We start from the raw sequence: 14101 nt of genomic DNA, 5'->3' as shown, positions 1-14101 counted from the left end.
ATGCTTTGTAGCACCCTTCGGCTTGCTATCACAGCTATTTCCAAGAACTAAATATTGGTGAATTTTCTCCTGGGTGATCGAAGGCATAGCTGCAAGATCAGTTGACCATTGACTTATATCTTCGTGTGTTCTTTCCTCCACTTCTTCGTCCCTCTCGGCATTTGTTAATTCTTTAAAAACAGGTCTTGGTACCACACAAGAGCTTTGAGAAAAGCTAGGCCCAAGATCTGTAGAGCTTAAAATTATATCTAAATCTGTATCCTTATTTATTACTTCCATTTCGACTTCTTTCACTCCTAAAACCTCACTAACTAACAATATTTAAATGTTTACATCAATAACACGGGTTTTGGATAAGGGAGATAATGATTTTCTTGAGGAGATTTGAAAATTATCACAAACAATAACGGCTTTTTGTTATTATCGCCACAATAAAAAGAATGCTGTTATTTATTTACAAACTCTCGCTTCTGGGAGGGAAAACTGTAGAATACAACTACCATAATGCATTGCGAATTAGCCGTATAGAGGGAACGGGGAATTCCCCGTTCCCTCTATACGGCTAATTCGCAATGCATTATGGTAGTTGTATTCTACAGTTTTCCCTCCCAGAAGCGAGAGTTTGTAAATAAATAACAGCATTCTTTTTATTGTGGCGATAATAACAAAAAGCCGTTATTGTTTGTGATAATTTTCAAATCTCCTCAAGAAAATCATTATCTCCCTTATCCAAAACCCGTGTTATTGATGTAAACATTTAAATATTGTTAGTTAGTGAGGTTTTAGGAGTGAAAGAAGTCGAAATGGAAGTAATAAATAAGGATACAGATTTAGATATAATTTTAAGCTCTACAGATCTTGGGCCTAGCTTTTCTCAAAGCTCTTGTGTGGTACCAAGACCTGTTTTTAAAGAATTAACAAATGCCGAGAGGGACGAAGAAGTGGAGGAAAGAACACACGAAGATATAAGTCAATGGTCAACTGATCTTGCAGCTATGCCTTCGATCACCCAGGAGAAAATTCACCAATATTTAGTTCTTGGAAATAGCTGTGATAGCAAGCCGAAGGGTGCTACAAAGCATAAAATTCTTGGATACCAACTATTCAAGGAGAGCTACGTGAAGAAAGTGAGAGTTAAAAGTAATGTTATGGCTGAAAAATTAACTTTTCTTGTGAAATGTTTTGTAGCTGCTTCCATGAAAAGAGAAAAATATTCTGTTTATGTCCACCTGTGTCAAAGAAGTGGTGATATTTTGTATGCGAAATGTTTATGTAAAGCTGGAGCAGGAGGATGCTGTAAGCATGTCGCAGCAGTTCTATTTCAATTGGTTGAATACAAACAGTTGGACTTAAAAATTGTCCCTGATGACAAGACATGCACAGATTTGTTACAAAAATGGCATGTACCTGGAGAAAGTGCAAATTCTGCACCAATAAAATTTTCTGCAATGGCATTCGAGAAAGCAGACCTTACGAAAGACACAAATGAAAGTCGCAAAAGACCGTTGGTCACAGGAAATAGAAAATTTTGTTCTACACCACTGTTTGCACATGAGCCCTCAACCGAAAAAGTCAAAAAATTAGCGACAGACTTATTTGAAATAGGGCAAGGAACTTCAATGGCATATTTATTACAAGGAAATGACTATAAACCATCATCATTTTATGACACATCTATAAAAGAATTTAATTTTGAACAGACAAACAGTGAAACAGTTGAATTACGTCCGACAGTTAATTTATTTTTGCAGGCTCTTGACTTTGAACCAGAAATAGCAGAGTTATCAGATGAGCAAAAGTCATTTGTAAACAATTTCATTCATGTCAATGCCGAACAAGTTCGAGACATAGAAAAATCCACATGTACTCAGTATAAATGTGATATGTGGTACACAGAAAGAAAGAAACGCATAACATCATCCAATTTTGGATCTATTATAAATAGAAGAAAAAATATACATCCAAAAAGCATATTACAAAAATGTCTAAATAAAAATAAAAACTTTACATCAGAGGCCATACGGAATTGTGAATGTAAAAAATCTGTCCATGTAATCAATATTCTGCTTATGTGACTTGTCGACATATTAAATCGAACAGCCATATCTTCTAACAAAAGTCCACATCGAATTCGAACCAGTATCATAAAGAATTCTTCTTCTGCGCTCAATGATCGTGATCGGCCTCGTTTTGTAGAGTTTATATTTTTTGTATTTTCAGTGTTAGTATTTGAACCCCAATATATTAGTTTATTTGCAGCTGGTTGTAAATATTCTAAAACTGCTTTGAATAATTTATAAGATTCGAATCCGGTATAAAACTTAAAGTGTGCTTCATTGTGTTTAAACCGGTCAATTGAAAATGCTATGTCACTTATAGTGGCTTGTTGTTTTTCAATAGTTTGATCAAGTTCCTTTTCATGAATTCTCATACAACTAATTTCGGCTCTCAATTTTTCCAACTCTTGTTTTAACTCTTCCTCCACAGATAATTCTGCAGCAATGTCATTTGTCGTAGCCCTCACAGGAGAAAATAGTTGCAATTTACAGTTTGTACTGTTGAGAGTTTTTCTTGGTTTGCTAGCTGTTGGTTTGATAGTTTTTGGGACTATTGTGGGAACATTGTTCATATATGTCTTCTTTCCACCAGTGAAATGAACAGAGCAAACTCTATGCGATGTAGAAGGTACAAAATCCTTTCTACTGATCATAAAAAGCCATTTCTTTCGAAGCTCTGAGTCTTTAGGAATGACATAAAAAGATAAGTCTGGATTCTTCTTTGAGTTGTTTTGACAGAGAGGTACACAGCAAGTTATCCCTCCTCCTTTACTTTTAGCTTGCAATAAAAAGCTTGAACTTGATGAAAAGTTTGAGCCAATGCTTGCAGGAGAGCCCAAGTTTTGAAAAAAACTGTTGTCTTGATTAGAATTTTGTATATCGCTTTGGTTTTGAGTAGAATTAAGGATGAAGTGTACTTGTTCGGCCATTTTTGTTACTACGAATGGTTTGTTTACGTTTTCGCGGAATACAACTACCATAATGCATTGCGAATTAGCCGTATAGAGGGAACGGGGAATTGGATTTAATCAGTTTTCAGCAAACAATCATGGGGGAAACAAGAATTTGTGAGAATGAACGTAACGAAAATCGGAATATTAATGATGTGGATGAAAACGAAAGTCATGAAAACGAAGATTAGGCGCTATCATACTGCGAAATGTGTGGAAAAAGATGCAAGTCTGCCCGCGGGGTCCTGCAGCATCTACGTTTCCGTAAATCAAGCGAGGTGCATGAATACGAAGTTAGTCAACTTCCACCACAAGCTCCAAGCAACTCGTTGGCGAAATGGAGACTTTCTAAAGCTACTTGCTGAGGCAGCGGCTATAGAGTCAAGAATGTCTAGCAAAAATACAAAAAGCGACATCAACACTATATCTCGGAGGTTTGAAGATTTAATGCAGAAAGGTAACGTGAATGGAGCGATTAAACTGACAACGAACAACATGCCACTAAATAATCAGACTATCGATCTGCTACGGATGAAGCAACCCATAGCAAAAGAGGCTGGCGAAGACGCGATAATGCAAGGACAACGAAAACGGTCGAGCCGGTTATCTATGGCGTGATAGATGAAGCCATGGTTTTAAAAGCTGCACTATTGACGAAAGGTGGTGCAGAACCTTCTGGTATGGACGCCGATTGCTGGAGAAAGATCCTCACATCCAAAATATATGGTAAAGTTGGAAAAGATCTTCGAACTGCATTTGCAAATGTAGTCAAGAAGATGCGCATTGAAGAAATTGATGATGGTACATTGGAAGCTTTGTTAGCTTCAAGACTTGTCTTGTCAAGTCTAAGACCATTTGGAGTTGGAGAAGTTTTGAGGCGAGTTGCAGGGGAAATTGTTATGAGTGTTGTTAAACAAGATGTTGTTGCTGCATCATCTAAATCTCAAATGCGTGGACAAAAAGCAGGTAGCGAAGCAGCAATCCACGCAATGAAAGTGATGTTTGAAGATGATAACTCAGATGCAGTTTTACTTGTAGATGCAGCGAATACTTTTAACAGCTTGAATAGATCGGTATTACTACACAACATTGGAATTATCTGTCCTGAAATATCGACTTTTGTAAAATATTGCTACACGCGACCACCACGACTCTTCGTCATTGGAGGTGCTGAATTGCATATCTAAAGAAGGTAAAAAACAAGACGACCCTGTTGGTATGGCGATATATGCAATAGGAATTACACCCCATTCTCTATTCTCCGATGTATCTCATTGGTACAGATCATAACAAAACAATGGCTTTTGCTGATGACCTCACCCCATCCGGCAATCTTGAGTCAATACGAAAATGGTGGCACAATCTGACGCGAATCGGTCCCAGTTTCGGATACTTCCTACAACCATTAAAATCTTGGCTGATCGTGAAATCAAGCAAACTTGAACAAGCCAGAAAGCAGTTCGAAGGTACATGCATTTAAAATACAGTTGAGGGTGAAAGACACATGGGTGCTGTAATAGGAAGCGTTGAATACAAAGAGACGTATGTAAAAGCTATGGTGACCAAATGGGTCAGGGAGATCAATCTACTGTCAGACATAGCAGTAACGCAACCGCAAGCTGCATACCACGCAGATGGCTACAAGAACAAATTTACATACTTTCTAAGAACGATCTTTGGAATAGAAGAGTTCCTGACACCTGTCGATGAAGTTATTCGCACACAAGTTTATCCTTGCGGTAACTGGTGGTCACATCGTTAACGATAATGAAAGGAAACTTTTAGCACTCCCCACGAGGCTTGGTGGATTGGGAATTGATGTGTTTTGTAAAAATGCAACGATCGAGTATTAGAACTCGAGAAAATGACAGCCTCGCTGAGAAATCAAATTCTCCTGGTGAACAATGAAGAAGGTGACAAATCCAAGCAACAAATTCAATCAGAACAACGCAGACGCTTTCAAGAAGATCTTGAAACATTGCGAGCTGAGATGACAGACGAGGAGAAACAAATCAATGAATCTAATATGCGAACGGGAGTCTCAAATTGGTTGACAACGCTTCCACAACAAGATTTTCAACATAACTGCAGACCTTCTCAAGGAAGTATGTAAAGATGTATGAGTAGAGCTGAGTCTTCTTCAAATCAATGGCGAAAGGTTCCAACAACGCATGGCAAACGACGGAAATGAATCAAGAGTGGATGTGAGTGCACGCAGTTTCTGGATTCCTGACCAAAGAGTATATTTAGACTGAAGGGTATTCAATGCCTACGCTCAGAGCTACAGGGATATGGAAATAAGCAGAACATTCCAGAAAAACGAAACGGTAAATAAGAAGTATTCGCGACAAATGGTGCGATGGGTGATGAGTGCAAAGCCTTCTTTAAACGTTTAGTCGATATAATTGCTGAAAAAAGGTCCATTCAAGTATCTTTAGCAACGAATGTTATAAGAACCAAGATATGCTTCTCGTTGGTACGGTCGACAATTCGATGTGCTCGGGGTTCTAGATCGACGCTAGATAGGGATATTAATCTCAATGACTTTGCGTTGGCGAATAGAGCATCCATTTACGATTGCATGTAAATGTACTGTTAAATCAATATTAGTTATATGTCGTTTCGTATTGTAATGTCACCCTTTCAATGTTCAAGGTGTTATCTTTCCACGTATAATGTCTTTAGTCATTTGTGTTTTATATTGTAAATTCTAGGTTGGTTTATGTTAATAAATCTGACTTTCATCTTTAAAAAAAATCATAAAGAAATCTTGAAACCAGTAACTGATTTCACGAGGTTTTTTTCTCCAAAAATCTCAAAAAAATTGAACAGAATATGTCCAAAAGATTTCGAAAAAGAAAAAGCAAAACAGAACAGGGTTTCTATGCATGTATATGGATACTGACAGTCAGGAAAAATTAAAAATTAGGCTATTCCGTTTTCAAATAAGCTGAGTTAGTCACAGTGATGTTAAACCAAATCGATATTTAGATAAACGTCACGATCGAAGCCCGTCCCCACCCCACGTCGAAATAACGACATTTGATCCTTCTCTTTAACTATGAAAACTGTTCTAATTGAGCCACTACCTAGCGTACTCAAACACAATAGTCGTATTTAACGTTCTCCCTGACTGTCTGATCAAAATATTAGCTAGCTAGCTAGCTAGCTAAAGAGCTAGCACCAGCTATAGCCCAAAGGTTAAAACTAAATGTTGGCAAAAAAAGATTATAGCAACACGTACTGTAAGAAGGTGTAGCTGTACATGGGAGTGGACAGTACGGTTTTACTGAAGAAGCAAATCAACGTTTTAGCTTATGACTGTAGTTAATGCAATCGCATAAAAGTTTGAAATCGCGATCTTGATTATATTATAACATATGGAAGCCACCTGTATGTAAATCTCCATCACGAGTCCAATTTTCTTGATATGGATGAACTTCTAACAAATATTATGCTTGAAGGTGAACGCGTTGAAATGAGTAGGCTAATTTGAATCATTTTTTTAGGAAATATGCCGAATATACTAACAAAACTTCATACAGCCTACAGAAATAAATTCCGAGAAAGGGACAATACATATTTTACCGTGATTTTCTTATAAGATTTGTACAAAAAATCTACAAAATCCTTTACACAGGCAATGAATATATAAATATATGATTATGGTGAATATGTTTTAACTAAAAACAACGTTTTTAGCTAAAATATATTTACTATAATAAAAACATGTTTAGGGCGGGCAGATCTAAAAGCGTCGGTTTGCATTTCAGAGTAAATTTTGCAATTTGTGCGTAATTCCTCTTACCATATCATATTGTAAAATACCTTAAAGATTATTTATTTTTCATTTGGCGCTAACCTTCAGGCGATAAAGCCTGTTGGTTTTTTTTTTTCCACAGCCTCTTTATGCGCCTTGCTAGAGTCACGTGGCAGGCATTACGAGGGATTTCACGAAGCTAATTGGACGACGAACTCGTTCACGAAACAAAAGATTATAGTTATTGTTATTGATCATTTCACTGGAACAAAAATTCTCTACAATTTTCTCGCGTAAAGAGAAAGCTAATGCAGTTGTGCTTTCCTGATATAAAGTTAAGGACTTCATTTTTACCTGTTTTTATTGAAGTATGGTCGTTAATTAAGATGAAGAAATAAGTTGTTGCTGCCGTGCCATCTGTACATGACTTGAAAGGAGGCTATCTTTAAAAAAACGTTGTAGAGTTCCTTATAGTTAGTTAGAATTCAGAAAGTTTATGTAGGGAAGTTTTTCATTGCAGCGAAAGAAACGAACAAGGAAACAAACAAACAAACAAACAAACAAACAAACAAACAAACAAACAAACAAACAAACAAACAAACAAACAAACAAACAAACAAACAAACAAACAAACAAACAAACGGGGCTTTATTAAATATCTTATTCAGAATATCAAAGTTTGGCTTTATTCTTCACTAATTTTTCTTTCTCCTTTGACACACAATGTTCTAGTTATTTTTATGAATATTTACTACCCCACTTGCCATCCCCCTAATACAGAATTTATATGGACATACAATCGAGGCAACTGGATACAGCTAATTAATTTCTCCAATAATATCCAGATCGGTATCCTAGCGACACATTATTCTGTTCTTGGCCGGAATGCGTACACTGAAATGTTTCTTTGATAAGTATGATGTTAACCAGACCGCGGTTTCTTGTTTGTTTTGCCTTTGCTTGGAAAAATTCGCTTCCCCGTAACATTTCTTACTTCCCAGCCACAAAATTTTGTGCTGTAAATTTTTAACTAATTAGAATGCAATATTTAGTGTTTATTCTTAAAAAAAATTCATCACTTTTAGGAATTGAAAATAATTGTCTTGTTTTTAATACCCATGAGAGCGCTGAAATACGTTAATTTAAATTCGCCAAACGTTTTTTGTTTCTCGTAAAAATCAAAAAGATATTTCGCTGCTAATTTGCTACCAAATTCGGTTTCTCGGTCAAGATATGGCTGAAAAGGATGTTGTCCCTTTATATACACCTTAACAACGCCGACATTGTGCTCATTGCTTCCTTGTAATCCATGGTTTGCTGTGAGGTAGATTTGAATTTTAGGTGTCTGCTCTCACATTTATCTGCCTCTAAGCTTTCGTTCAAGAGAACATGAATTTGGTATCTGCGAAAAAAGCTTAGTTAACTAGTCTAAACTACACCAGAACTTACTTTTAAATTATTAATAATTTGTGCTAAAAATATGATTTGAATAAATCGAGCAACCACGAGATAGTAATAAAATTAATGGCAATATTTGAATAAAATTTCTTCTATCGACAATGATGAAAAGTATGGGTCAATATGGAAAATATACATTATTAATAACAAGTGAGAGGTTTCGTATCACTTTTCTTGACAGCGTGTGTAACAGGCAAAGTTGGTTTGACGATTTTATAAAAATGCGTTAGATTTATTATGTGGGTCAGTAAATAATATGTTGTTGCTACATATTCTTGTATAACAAAGAAAAACACACTGGTTGATTTTTCTTATAACAAGAAATGGTTTACACAAAGGGTTATCTAATGTTGTTGGAGTTTCTCCTATCTTAATTAACTGCAGCTTATATGAAATGAGGTTCCTATGACGGAAATACGGTATGCATTTTTTCATACGAAACAGAATATTATTGTTTTCCTTTCTTTAACTGTGTATTAGAATTGAAAATTCCTTAAAAAAATGTTCACTGCCATCTGATAGCTGTTAAAAATTGAAAAGAATTTACTTCAGTAAAGGTAAAATAATTAACTTTTACTAGTGTTATTTTGAAAGAGTTAGCTTATTTTCAACATCTTTGCACCCAAATTGGACTACATTTAGATTTAGAAAAATTTATTTACTTTTATTAGAGCGTTCTGATGATTTAAACGATTATTTGCATTATCGCATCTCATTTTTAAGCACCCGTTTCTGTTGACTGTTCTAAATCTGAAATATTTTATCAAACGGTGCCTTTACCTGGACGTTCTACTTTGTTTACCTACTCTCGCATGTTGTTAAATTCTTCAACACTCAAACCTTGCAATAATTTTTTCAAGAAGTGAGCTATGTACGACGTGTGAAGTCCCGAATGACCAAGTGAACTTTTGTTCGATAATGGTGGCGACCGTTAATGTAATTATTGTTTTTGAGAGATTAAGTTTAGATATATAAAAATAATTAAAAAAGATAAAAAAATATTCAGGGTTTCATCATTTTCTTTACAACCCTATGTTTTTGCATTGTGTTTCATGAGCTTACAATAATGTGGTATAGTTAAGTTATGATACGTAAAAACTACTCTTGAATGACCCTTTAAGAAACCACATAATAGACCTTAATCAAAGTTCTTGTTTTTCGTAACGTTTGTGTTCAGTATGGTAGATTAGTATGCGTGTCAATTGGCCAAAAAAGCCATAAGTATGAGGGCAAGCTTGGGCAACTTTTTAAATACAATTTGTACTTTCCAAATGAAAAACAGTGCTTTCAATTCTGTTGTCTTGGCCACAAAAAGTAGTGATCTATATTTTATGTGGTTAGTCATTAATTCCAATATATTTACCCTGTCAATTTTTTCCAGGAGGGACAACATAGACGGTTATAGAGTGTTAAAAAGCTTCCATTTGAGCTACAGAAACCTTTTAACTTTCTGTTCAATAAGCAACAACTGTTACGTGGGATTGAGCCCATATGAATATGAAGTGAACGCCCTACCGACTGAACTACCAATCCCCAAGAGAGGAGAACCCTCAAAGTACACAGAGTTGCGTGACTTTATTAATTATATCAAGCATATTGTATCTAGTAAACATACTTTTTGAGCACTCTGTCCCAGAAAATGATATATATTTGTAGTTTAGAATTTAACTCTAAATATTGTCCTCAAAGGCACTGGATTTTAATGTATTTAGAGACTTTGCTATATATATAATATAATATACTATATAAAAATGTTTTCTGTTTCTTTTTAGATTGCGTACAATGAGAGCGAGAGATGTTATCTTTCAATACGTGAGATAAAAAGAAGAAAGCGAAATCTCACACCGCGTTGTTATAGTTTTTCTGTCAAAAATTTGAAGCTGTCTTATAAATCTTGATAAAGTTAATAAATTGTTTTCGTTCCTGTAGATTGTTTGTTTTTCTTTATTGTTTCCCGTGAGTCTTCGAAATTCATCGCAGCAGATTCTGTGGCTTTAAGAAATCGGTTTTCATAACTAATGCCGTTATTTTTACGTGAAGAAAAACCCACAAGCTGCTATCGTTAACGCGAAAGTCTCTATTATTATTAGCGTTCCGAGTATTATTTTCCAGTTGAAGGAGTGTACCTTACGACGAGCATCCCCTTAATTCGTGACATTTTCGCACACTACGGATTGCACAACTCGATATATTGCATTTCTTTTAAAATAAGGGTTTTAACTTTATAAAAGTATAACTTTGCATGGATTTTTGGCGCTAAAAGCTTCATCAATGTTGGATCTACGTCGGCCAACACTGACAATATTGTGATTATTATCAATATTTAATTTTATAATTCTGTGGAACGAGGTTTTACGAAATTTCTCAGTAATCGTTTTTCTTTAGTTTCGCGCGATCTAAACTTCTCGTACTTTCTGAGAAGAAATATTCCGCATATATATAGTTGTATTGTATTTTTGCCAAAAAGTTGTTGTTGTTCCGCGGTGAGTTTATTTTACAACCTCGTCCCTAGGGTTTTTTACGTCTATGACATTCAGTGTTGGTGTATTTCCAGATATCAGCTGCAGTAAGGTGTTAGAACCTCGCCGTATTATATCAAAGAGAAACAAAAAGCGCTAGGGACCAACCTCGATCCCAGGACATGTTGTCTCTTTTTGCATATCGGACGGCGAAACGAACATGGCCCTGGTGGAGGCTGGTCAAAAATCTTTGATTTTCGCAGATTTTTAATTAATGCACTCGTGTCTCGCTTATCCAGAATTTTTTACTTCTTATCGTGATCGTTAAAAATGGAACTTTTTAGTGAAGACTGCACTGTGAAGACTAAGTAGTTGTGGAGGTGGCTCTAAAGTACATATTGTTGTTTTAAAGCAAGTATATGTTTTTGAATATTGCCTGAAAACAACGCAAATCATATATTTTATCGCTTTGTTAAAGGCAGTTTTGCCTATGTATTTGGAAAATTAATTATTTTTCATTTACTTGCTGATCTCTTTCCAGTTAAGAATAAGAAGAATATTGTTTTGGCCATCACCTCTAAGCTTCCTTTGTAAATGATCGGGTAAAATAATTAATGGAATTGTTTTTCCTGCTGCTCTATTAAACTTGGAGCATGGGAAGTTTGAAGCAGACGAGAGCTTGCTTGGAAGTAGTGATGCAGTGGAAGGAAAGCAACGGAAATGTTAAGATTTTATTTGACCATCCAGAATCCTCTTTACCTATCCCAGTTAACTCCGTTAACGTTAAGTTGAAAAGAGAGGTGATACGTTCTGAAACTTCAAAGAGAATTGCAGCTCATCCGCGTGTTCTCTCCGGAGAATGGTAGCTACAGAAATCGTTAATAGCACTTAAATAGATAACATATCTTACATGGACACACCTGTTACATTGGACACATGCTCGACAAAACATAGACTCTAAGTAATGAATTTGGTACATCATACAAAAAAGGTATATACAAATGGCATTTATATAATGGTAAAACTTCGATCTTATTTCCCCCAGGTTGCAGCTATTCGAAATTTACGTATTTCCAATCCTTCCAATATTGACGTATATATACAAACATGGTAAAGCTGCATCTCACAAGAACACAGTTGTCCAAAATGAGATCATTGGAACAATATGTATATTCTTGCGGTCGGAAGGAGTTGCTCTCCGATGGGGGTACAAGGTAGACTTTTCACGGTCAAACCTTCACAGTAGCAACCTTAATTAAACACAATTTACAAGTAACACGGCGTTAAAATGTTGCAAAATGACAAAAATTAATCAGTATATATCTAAAACATATTGCGTAATGCTTCGCAACCTTTTTTTAATTTCTAGTAAAAAACAGCCTAAATACACTATTTTGATTTAAAAAAAGATGGCGGATGGTTAGGCTATAATGTCCTAATTACGCTATCATAGACAAAATAAGCTATTTGGACAATCTTGCCCAGGACCTTGTTCTAGTCGATTGAAAACGATTTTGGTTGGTGCGCACGTTTCCGACATGCAAATTCTATGAGATTCGAACTAAGCAAAGATGACTAAGTCAGCAAGTAGTACAGGAAAAATGATGGCGCGATCGACAAAGATTGCGAAGATATCGTCGATTAAATTTTCAATCTCCTTAGACTATTCTCTCCAAGTTAAGCTATTAAAAATCTCCTAATTTAGCTACTACCTTATTTATGAGAAATAATCTAATTTGCAGTTCTCCCTAACGTCTAATGCAGGAGGAAATGATAGTATTTTGGTATCCTTAGATATTTTTGAGGATGACACTTTGAATATATTATTGAAGTTTTAAACGAAGATGAATATTTAAATGAATTCGCAAACGATCTATGTGAAGACGTAAGTAATTTTTTCTTTTGTTTGTGCTGTTTTGATAGAAAAAGTAAGACTAACTAGCTAGGCTGCTGGGGGGAGGGAGGGAAAGCCTTTTGTATGTCACAGATATGACGACATTATTATCATTTAGGATCGAACTTGGCAATTTTTCCTGTGAAGTATGTGACAAAGTGTGCAAAAGTAAAGGTGGATTAAAACTTCATTAAGAAGCACAATAATAATGAGTTTGAGGCTAAAAAGGAAGATGAACAAAAGGAAGAACTAGTTGACGAAGAATTTATAACTAAACTTTTAAGAAAGACATTGGAAAATGTAGTAACTAGGACAATGTTTTCTCAGAAATTATTTTAAAAGAATTTCAAGCATATGAAGAGTATGGTTTTGACAGAGCTATCTCACAAGAAAGAGTACATCAACTTCACCAACATAAAATTAGCCATAACATATCATCATAAAAATTCTATTCTTCATACTATACAAATATTGTTACACATGCTATAAATCTATACTCCTGAAGCATAAAAAAACAATGTTCTGTGGACGACTTTTGTATACTTGTCACTAAATAGTTATTTAGAAATACATATTTATTTTTGATGTTAATAAACATAAGTTATGATATGTTTTTGCTACTTCCTTGTCTTTTAGAAATTACAGTTCTAGGGCAGAGATATTTTAAACAGGGCCTGTTTTGTCGACCTCAAAATTCTAAACAGACTGTCTCTGTTAAAGATTGACTTTGTAATGTATTTTACTTATTTTTTGTAGAAAAAAAGAGCGAAGCGCAAAAGTCGAAAGATCAAGAATCAATTGACGAATGATCACAAAAGTTAAAGAAAAAAGAAAGTTTGTGAATACTTTACACGAACTCGTGTTCTTTGCATGGAATATAAAAGTTATTTTTGCACTGACGTTGCAAAGATTTTAAACGAATATGGTACAAAATTTTCTTAACATGAACCGATAAACTCCAGAGAACTTTAAGAATTCTGAATTCATCATGAAGAAGTGCACAAAGTGAATTCATTTTTCCAGCAGCACTCAAGCCTATCTTCAACTTTTTCTAAAAATGCGAGTAATTCACAATGTCACCAAATATACATTCCACAGATATTCTCACTTTGCTCATGGCCTCATTTAACGGTCTTTGATTAGTAGTATATTCGCATCCTTAAAGGGCCATATTATTTGTGGACGAATGAGGTATGCAAGATAACCATAAATGCACAATAACTGTTCATTAGGCGAATGTGAATGTTGTAAACTTTGAAGTAATCCGGAAGTATTCAAAAGAGCACAATCGTGTCTCCTACCTTCCGTAGGTCCATACAAACTCGCAATTTAACCGTTTAGTCCAACAACGCTTTAAAATTTAAAAGAATAGATCTGTTTATTGCCATTGTATATAGCTTGTTGACATCTTTTGGTTCGACATATTGGACGGATAGTTCCATCAACAAATAATCCCCAGCAGAATTTTACTCATGACCAGCATCAGCATACTCTCTGAGCTTTATTAAAGCTAACCAATTTTG

Source organism: Hydractinia symbiolongicarpus, chromosome 2, assembly GCF_029227915.1.
Source record: "Hydractinia symbiolongicarpus strain clone_291-10 chromosome 2, HSymV2.1, whole genome shotgun sequence".
Lineage (NCBI taxonomy): Eukaryota > Metazoa > Cnidaria > Hydrozoa > Anthoathecata > Hydractiniidae > Hydractinia > Hydractinia symbiolongicarpus.
This window is presented reverse-complemented; position numbering follows the sequence as displayed.